This window comes from Gadus morhua, chromosome 21 (assembly GCF_902167405.1).
Source record: "Gadus morhua chromosome 21, gadMor3.0, whole genome shotgun sequence".
Lineage (NCBI taxonomy): Eukaryota > Metazoa > Chordata > Actinopteri > Gadiformes > Gadidae > Gadus > Gadus morhua.
In genome coordinates this window covers 1,942,314-1,950,059 of record NC_044068.1, presented here as the reverse complement: position 1 = coordinate 1,950,059, position 7,746 = coordinate 1,942,314, and the positions used below count along the sequence as shown (strand labels likewise).

The window sequence follows — 7,746 nt, the reverse complement described above, 5'->3', positions numbered from 1 at the left end:
TCTCCTCTCTCATCTGTACTCTCTGGCCCGCCCATAGAGAGAGAGAGACAGTGTGTGAGAGAGAGATAGAGAGAGAATCCCTTCCACTTGCCAGAACAACCTCTGACAAGATGAGATCAGATAAGGTTGGGTAACACTTCATTAACCCAGACCATTCATGGATTAACCCGGTGTTGATGAAATACAACTTCAGACGTTGTGTGGCTGTCCCAGGATTTGGTTTGTTTATCCATGTTATAATTTAACAGTTTATGTGGTTTACTTGTTTTTTTTTGGTAGTTATCTAACCCGAAGAAAAAATGTGTTTCCGCCCGGTTTCGAACCGGGGACCTTTCGCGTGTGAGGCGAACGTGATAACCACTACACTACGGAAACGTGCGTGCGGTCCTTTGCAAAAGCGATTACGGGGATCCATCTACATCCAAGAATACAGATCACTTTTAGTTACTCGACAATAACACGCGTGATACAACTTTATAGTTCATGTTTAAGAAGGCTATCCTTGTTTGTATTGTAGCGACCACAGGGGTGGACGCCCAAGGGATTTCGGGAAGGGTCTTCCCTCTCTGTTTGGACCATTTCTGGTTGGGAAACTAATCAGGGTTCATGGTTTGATGTTGATCGATGTGGGTGTGTATTTTTGCCACGTGTTCTCATTGCACCATTACTTAAAGTGTTACGGTCGTTGAATGGTCAGGTGTGTTTTCCACTTGCTTTTGCTAGTAAAGCAGTCCCGAAGTTGTGCGGTGACGTGTGGGGTGCGGATACAGCAGTGAACTGCTGACCCTGGGATGCCGTCTCATCCTTCCCGTGCAGCTCGCCAAAGTATGTATTTTTCGAACTAAGTATTTTGTGTTGTCTTTCTTCCCGGCTTGTGAGGAAAATATTTTTTCCACCTTTTATAGAAGCGTCTTTCAGTTTCCGTAGTGTAGTGGTTATCACGTTCGCCTAACACGCGAAAGGTCCCCGGTTCGAGACCGGGCGGAAACAAGGTCCTAGTTCTATTTTTGGAGATACAGAATGTTATGTTAAATTATTTTGCTGTACAATAGAGGAGCTATTCTGAAAAACTGTCTGCTGGACAGCACTCCACCTCTTCCACAAATAGCCTCGTTATAAGCCGTTTCTAAATTCGCGTTATTTTCTGTACTTGTGTACTTGCGTTCTTGTGAAACGTCATCAGTCGTAGTAGTACTGTTACAATTCAAAGTACGCATCAAGGCAATTACTGTCGTAAAACCCGGAAGTGTTCTTGATGCGTTCTTAAATTGGCCGTTTCATCGAGGATGCATCGGAGGTGACTTGTGTGGACTTGGGACCGTTAAATATCCCAGGATGCATTTCGCATTCCTGTTTAAAATAAAAGTATTTAAGCTATAAAATAGGCTATATAGGAAAAAATGTAAAAGTATAACAAAGATGGAGGCCTATTCATTCAACTTATTTACATGCTATTATTTTAAAATGAAAGAGGGGTTTTGTTTTATAGAGGAAACCCATCGCAACGGCAACGGAAATCCCGGTCGGATTCATTTGATCGTGTGCGTGTGCGTGTGTGTGTTCTATTCTCGTTCGTAATTCTAATAAAATGGTGACGTCATCGAGTGCGTACTCCCGGCCTCGGAGGTTTGTACTTGGAAGTCCGGACTTTCCAAGTCCACGAGTCCGTAATTCGCGTACTTGGTATTGAGAAACGGCTTAAGTGTTAACAACGCTGCTTAAAATCTGTTCATATGTGCTCCTAACAAGATCGTAATTTAGAGTTGTCTTCGATGTTTTAACAGGTTTACGTAGTGTAGTGGTTATCATCACGTTCGCCTAACGTGAAAATATGCCGGTTCGAGACCGGGCGGAAACGGTCGAAGTTTTGGTATTTGGAGCTCGCAGTTGAGAGCATAGACTGTATGAAAGTTAAACTCTAACTCTAGTTGTGAGAAGTTCTTAGAAGTGAAGTGTTGTGTCTGTCAAAATCCTTTCCTGTATCGCCTAGGGTTCCTGAGTCTTCTTCGTTCATCCCTCCAGCATGGACTTCTGGGGTAACCGTCTCCTCCTGGATCGTCTAGCGTGCAATGGACGGTTCGTAGCCCATTAGCATGTCTTGGCGGGTTTTGGCCGTTGTCGTTACGACCTTACGATTGTAGCCTAGCGTGCTAGCTTTGTTCCCCGCGGTAGCAGATGGGCGAATGGATGTTTAGGATAATATGTTTAAAATATGTATGATATAACCACTTCGATTCACACATGACCACTGAGACCCTGGTTCCATTTAATGTTGTGAATTTATAAACTGGACAGTTGATGGAGGGATTTTTTTGGGTTGCCAGATTTTATTTGGTTTGGTTATCATCACGTTCGCCTCACACGCGAAAGGTACCCGGTTCGAAAGCGGGCGGAAAATGTATCTCTGTATTGAGATATAACAAGTTAATGTTTCAATTCTCCTGCTTTACTATAGAACAGCTATTCTTAAAAATGTGTGTACTGAACCTTCAGCAGTGTCTACTGGGCACCACGACACATTTTTAACAAATAACCTCGTCATATTATTGAGTGTATAAACGTGCGCTGAAAATCTGTTCATGCGTGTGCTTCTTATCACAAAATTGTAATAGGCTGCCTCTTTTTTGCAACACAGGTTTCCGTAGTGTAGTGGTTATCACGTTCGCCTAACACGCGAAAGGTCCCCGGTTCGAGACCGGGCGGAAACATGGTGAAGCTTTTTGTGTTTAGAGCTGGCTCTTGAGAGCCTAGACCAGGGGTCAGCAACCTTTTCAACATGCAGTGTCAGTTTCACATTTTCTCATTAATGAGTGCGCCTTAAGCAACAATATATAAAAAATTAAGCTGAATTATGACCCAGCTACCAAAAACATTTTCAGAAGACCTGTAATTGTACTCTTTCCATATAGTCCACAATCATGCATCTACATTTTAAATGTTTTTTTGGTTGTCATATTTGCAACATGGACTTACAAATTATAATTACATATGTCCCAACTTAAAACACAATTTTCAGAAGCTCATTCAAAAAGATATTTGCACTGTGAGAAATGTAAAAAACGAGAATATATGAGAAATTTGGAACCATCCACATCAATATCTTTAAGACATGTACATTTGCAAAACCATGTGAAGGCGATGCATATAGGCCACTTGCAACAATATTTTAAACATTTTCTTTTCTATTACTCACAACCTAGGTTTAAAAACTATTATTTGATCCCATTTCAGAGCAGTGCTTTCTGAAACTAATTTAAACCTATTTGCATTGGGAGGAAATGCCCCAAACAGAATAAATTGAAAAAGAAAATCGGTAGTAATGATTATGCTGCCGCATCGTGCTGTGACATTTTTAAATAATAATAATGAAATAAAAAAAGTGTGCCAATGATTATGCTGCCCCGTGCCAGTGGTGGCACGCGTGCCTAGGTTTGCCGACCCCTGACCTAGACTGTATAGGTAAAGAGAATGGATGTTTAGGATAATATGTAGGATATAACCGGTTGCCAGATTCTGTGCATACATGAGTTATATACAAACCGTGAGTTTCCGTAGTGTAAGGTCCCCGGTTCGAAACCGGGCAGAAACAAGGACAAGTTTTGTGTTCAGACTTCTCGTTGAGGGCGTAGACTGCATGGTAAAGAGAATGAATGCTTAGAATAATATGTATTTAGTAACCTCTTCCATTTACACGCAAGATTAGTAAAACTGATTTCGTTTTGGTATCAGTTTCCGTAGTGTAGTGGTTATCACGTTCGCCTAACACGCGAAAGGTCCCCGGTTCGAGACCGGGCGGAAACAATGCCAAAGTTTTTGTATTGAGTGCTCGCTGTTGGGAGCATAGACCGTATGAAAGTTAGAAAGTTAAACACTAACTCTAGTTGTGAGAAGTTCTTAGTAGTGTTCGGGTGTCAACATCCATTCCTGTATTGCCATCTTCGTGCACCTCTCCAGCATGAACTTCTGGGGTAACCGTTTCCACCTGGATCGTCTAACGTGCAATGGACGGTTCGTAGCCCATTAGCATGTCTTGGCGGGCTTTGGCCGCTGTCGTTACTACCATACAATTGTAGCCTAGCTTGCTAGCATTGTTCCCCGCGGTAGCAGATTGGAGAATGGATGTTTACGATAATATGTTTCAAATATGTATGTTATAACCACTTACATTCACACCTGACCACTCTGACCCTGGTTCCATTAAATGTTGTGAACTAGACTGGACGGTTGATGACGGGATTCTATTGGGTGGCCAGATTCTGCAATGTATGTGTTTCCGTAGTGTAGTGGTTATCACGTTCGCCTCACACGCGAAAGGTCCCCGGTTCGAAACCGGGCGGAAACAGTATTACATTTTTGAAATATACAAAGTGAATGTTTAAATTCACCTGCTTTACTATCAAGCAGCTATTCGGGAAAAGTCTGTCTGGAGCAGAACTTTCAGCAGTGTCTACTGGTCACCACGCCACCTCTTCAACCTATAGCCTTGTCATTTTATTAAGTGTTTAAACCTCTGCTGAAAACCTGTTCATGCAGGTGCTTCTGATGACAGTTTTTTCTAGGATTTTGTTCAATCTATCAGGTTTCCGTAGTGTAGTGGTTATCACGTTCGCCTAACACGCGAAAGGTCCCCGGTTCGAGACCGGGCGGAAACATGGTCAAAGTTTTTTTATTTAGCGCTCGCAGTTGAGAGCATAGACTCTATGAAAGTTAAACTCTAACTCTAGTTGTGAGAAGTTCTTAGAAGTGTCTGGGTGTCAACCTCCATTCCTGTATTGCCTAGCGTTCCTGAGGTGTGTGTGGGTGTCAAACTCCTTTCGTGTATAGCCTACCGTTCCTGAGTCTTCTTCGTGCACCCCTCCAGCATGGACTTCTGGGGTAACTGCTTTATTATCGGGCAGCTATTCGGGAATAGTCTGTCGGGAATAGTCTGTCTGGAACAGAACCTTCAGCAGTGTCTACTGGTCACCACGCCACCTCTTCAACCGATAGCCTCGTCATACAGCATTGTTCCCCGCGGTAGCAGATGGGCGAATGGATCTTTAGGATAATATGTTTCAAATATGTATGTTATAACCACTTACATTCACACCTGACCACTCTGACCCTGGTTCCATTAAATGTTGTGAACTGGACTGGACGGTTGATGACGGGATTCTGTTGGGTTGCCAGTTTCAGCTTGGATGTGTTTCCGTAGTGTAGTGGTTATCACGTTCGCCTAACACGCGAAAGGTCCCCGGTTCGAGACCGGGCGGAAACAATGCCAAAGTTTTTGTATTGAGTGCTCGCTGTTGGGAGCATAGACCGTATGAAAGTTAAACACTAACTCTAGTTGTGAGAAGTTCTTAGTAGTGTTCGGGTGTCAACATCCATTCCTGTATTGCCATCTTCGTGCACCTCTCCAGCATGAACTTCTGGGGTAACCGTTTCCACCTGGATCGTCTAACGTGCAATGGACGGTTCGTAGCCCATTAGCATGTCTTGGCGGGCTTTGGCCGCTGTCGTTACTACCATACAATTGTAGCCTAGCTTGCTAGCATTGTTCCCCGCGGTAGCAGATTGGAGAATGGATGTTTACGATAATATGTTTCAAATATGTATGTTATAACCACTTACATTCACACCTGACCACTCTGACCCTGGTTCCATTAAATGTTGTGAACTAGACTGGACGGTTGATGACGGGATTCTATAGGGTGGCCAGATTCTGCAATGTATGTGTTTCCGTAGTGTAGTGGTTATCACGTTCGCCTCACACGCGAAAGGTCCCCGGTTCGAGACCGGGCGGAAACATGGTCAAAGTTTTTTTATTTAGCGCTCGCAGTTGAGAGCATAGACTCTATGAAAGTTAAACTCTAACTCTAGTTGTGAGAAGTTCTTAGAAGTGTCTGGGTGTCAACCTCCATTCCTGTATTGCCTAGCGTTCCTGAGGTGTGTGTGGGTGTCAAACTCCTTTCGTGTATAGCCTACCGTTCCTGAGTCTTCTTCGTGCACCCCTCCAGCATGGACTTCTGGGGTAACTGCTTTATTATCGGGCAGCTATTCGGGAATAGTCTGTCGGGAATAGTCTGTCTGGAACAGAACCTTCAGCAGTGTCTACTGGTCACCACGCCACCTCTTCAACCGATAGCCTCGTCATACAGCATTGTTCCCCGCGGTAGCAGATGGGCGAATGGATCTTTAGGATAATATGTTTCAAATATGTATGTTATAACCACTTACATTCACACCTGACCACTCTGACCCTGGTTCCATTAAATGTTGTGAACTGGACTGGACGGTTGATGACGGGATTCTGTTGGGTTGCCAGTTTCAGCTTGGATGTGTTTCCGTAGTGTAGTGGTTATCACGTTCGCCTAACACGCGAAAGGTCCCCGGTTCGAGACCGGGCGGAAACAATGCCAAAGTTTTTGTATTGAGTGCTCGCTGTTGGGAGCATAGACCTTATGAAAGTTAAACACTAACTCTAGTTGTGAGAAGTTCTTAGTAGTGTTCGGGTGTCAACATCCATTCCTGTATTGCCATCTTCGTGCACCTCTCCAGCATGAACTTCTGGGGTAACCGTTTCCACCTGGATCGTCTAACGTGCAATGGACGGTTCGTAGCCCATTAGCATGTCTTGGCGGGCTTTGGCCGCTGTCGTTACTACCATACAATTGTAGCCTAGCTTGCTAGCATTGTTCCCCGCGGTAGCAGATTGGAGAATGGATGTTTACGATAATATGTTTCAAATATGTATGTTATAACCACTTAAGTTCACACCTGACCACTCTGACCCTGGTTCCATTAAATGTTGTGAACTAGACTGGACGGTTGATGACGGGATTCTATCGGGTGGCCAGATTCTGCAATGTATGTGTTTCCGTAGTGTAGTGGTTATCACGTTCGCCTCACACGCGAAAGGTCCCCGGTTCGAAACCGGGCGGAAACAGTATTACGTTTTTGAAATATACAAAGTGAATGTTTAAATTCACCTGCTTTACTATCAAGCAGCTATTCGGGAAAAGTCTGTCTGGAGCAGAACTTTCAGCAGTGTCTACTGGTCACCACGCCACCTCTTCAACCTATAGCCTTGTCATATTATTAAGTGTTTAAACCTCTGCTGAAAACCTGTTCATGCAGGTGCTTCTGATGACAGTTTTTTCTAGGATTTTGTTCAATCTATCAGGTTTCCGTAGTGTAGTGGTTATCACGTTCGCCTAACACGCGAAAGGTCCCCGGTTCGAGACCGGGCGGAAACATGGTCAAAGTTTTTTTATTTAGCGCTCGCAGTTGAGAGCATAGACTCTATGAAAGTTAAACTCTAACTCTAGTTGTGAGAAGTTCTTAGAAGTGTCTGGGTGTCAACCTCCATTCCTGTATTGCCTAGCGTTCCTGAGGTGTGTGTGGGTGTCAAACTCCTTTCGTGTATAGCCTACCGTTCCTGAGTCTTCTTCGTGCACCCCTCCAGCATGGACTTCTGGGGTAACTGCTTTATTATCGGGCAGCTATTCGGGAATAGTCTGTCGGGAATAGTCTGTCTGGAACAGAACCTTCAGCAGTGTCTACTGGTCACCACGCCACCTCTTCAACCGATATCCTCGTCATATTATTAAGTGTTTAAACCTTCGCTGAAAACCTTTTCATGCGGATCCTGATAATGACAAGATTTGTTCGATCAAACAGGTTTCCGTAGTGTAGTGGTTATCACGTTCGCCTAACACGCGAAAGGTCCCCGGTTCGAGACCGGGCGGAAACATGATCAAAGTT

The 7,746-nt window shown here is 44.1% G+C and overlaps 12 non-coding genes across 12 annotated transcripts; 11 read left to right on the top strand and 1 right to left on the bottom strand.

The window, feature by feature from the left end:
* Positions 1-302: 302 nt before the first annotated feature.
* Positions 303-375, bottom strand: trnav-cac (transfer RNA valine (anticodon CAC)). The gene has a single exon. It is a non-coding gene; the product is annotated as a tRNA-Val (tRNA).
* A 542-nt stretch (positions 376-917) lies between these two features.
* trnav-aac (transfer RNA valine (anticodon AAC)) lies at positions 918-990 on the top strand. The gene has a single exon. It is a non-coding gene; the product is annotated as a tRNA-Val (tRNA).
* A 1,645-nt stretch (positions 991-2,635) lies between these two features.
* trnav-aac (transfer RNA valine (anticodon AAC)) lies at positions 2,636-2,708 on the top strand. The gene has a single exon. It is a non-coding gene; the product is annotated as a tRNA-Val (tRNA).
* A 1,020-nt stretch (positions 2,709-3,728) lies between these two features.
* Positions 3,729-3,801, top strand: trnav-aac (transfer RNA valine (anticodon AAC)). Its single transcript has one exon. It is a non-coding gene; the product is annotated as a tRNA-Val (tRNA).
* A 468-nt stretch (positions 3,802-4,269) lies between these two features.
* Positions 4,270-4,342, top strand: trnav-cac (transfer RNA valine (anticodon CAC)). The gene has a single exon. It is a non-coding gene; the product is annotated as a tRNA-Val (tRNA).
* A 237-nt stretch (positions 4,343-4,579) lies between these two features.
* Positions 4,580-4,652, top strand: trnav-aac (transfer RNA valine (anticodon AAC)). Its single transcript has one exon. It is a non-coding gene; the product is annotated as a tRNA-Val (tRNA).
* A 532-nt stretch (positions 4,653-5,184) lies between these two features.
* Positions 5,185-5,257, top strand: trnav-aac (transfer RNA valine (anticodon AAC)). Its single transcript has one exon. It is a non-coding gene; the product is annotated as a tRNA-Val (tRNA).
* A 460-nt stretch (positions 5,258-5,717) lies between these two features.
* On the top strand, positions 5,718-5,790 carry trnav-cac (transfer RNA valine (anticodon CAC)). Its single transcript has one exon. It is a non-coding gene; the product is annotated as a tRNA-Val (tRNA).
* A 532-nt stretch (positions 5,791-6,322) lies between these two features.
* trnav-aac (transfer RNA valine (anticodon AAC)) lies at positions 6,323-6,395 on the top strand. Its single transcript has one exon. It is a non-coding gene; the product is annotated as a tRNA-Val (tRNA).
* A 460-nt stretch (positions 6,396-6,855) lies between these two features.
* Positions 6,856-6,928, top strand: trnav-cac (transfer RNA valine (anticodon CAC)). The gene has a single exon. It is a non-coding gene; the product is annotated as a tRNA-Val (tRNA).
* Positions 6,929-7,165: 237 nt separating this feature from the next.
* Positions 7,166-7,238, top strand: trnav-aac (transfer RNA valine (anticodon AAC)). Its single transcript has one exon. It is a non-coding gene; the product is annotated as a tRNA-Val (tRNA).
* Positions 7,239-7,662: 424 nt separating this feature from the next.
* On the top strand, positions 7,663-7,735 carry trnav-aac (transfer RNA valine (anticodon AAC)). The gene has a single exon. It is a non-coding gene; the product is annotated as a tRNA-Val (tRNA).
* The last annotated feature ends 11 nt before the right edge of the window (positions 7,736-7,746 follow it).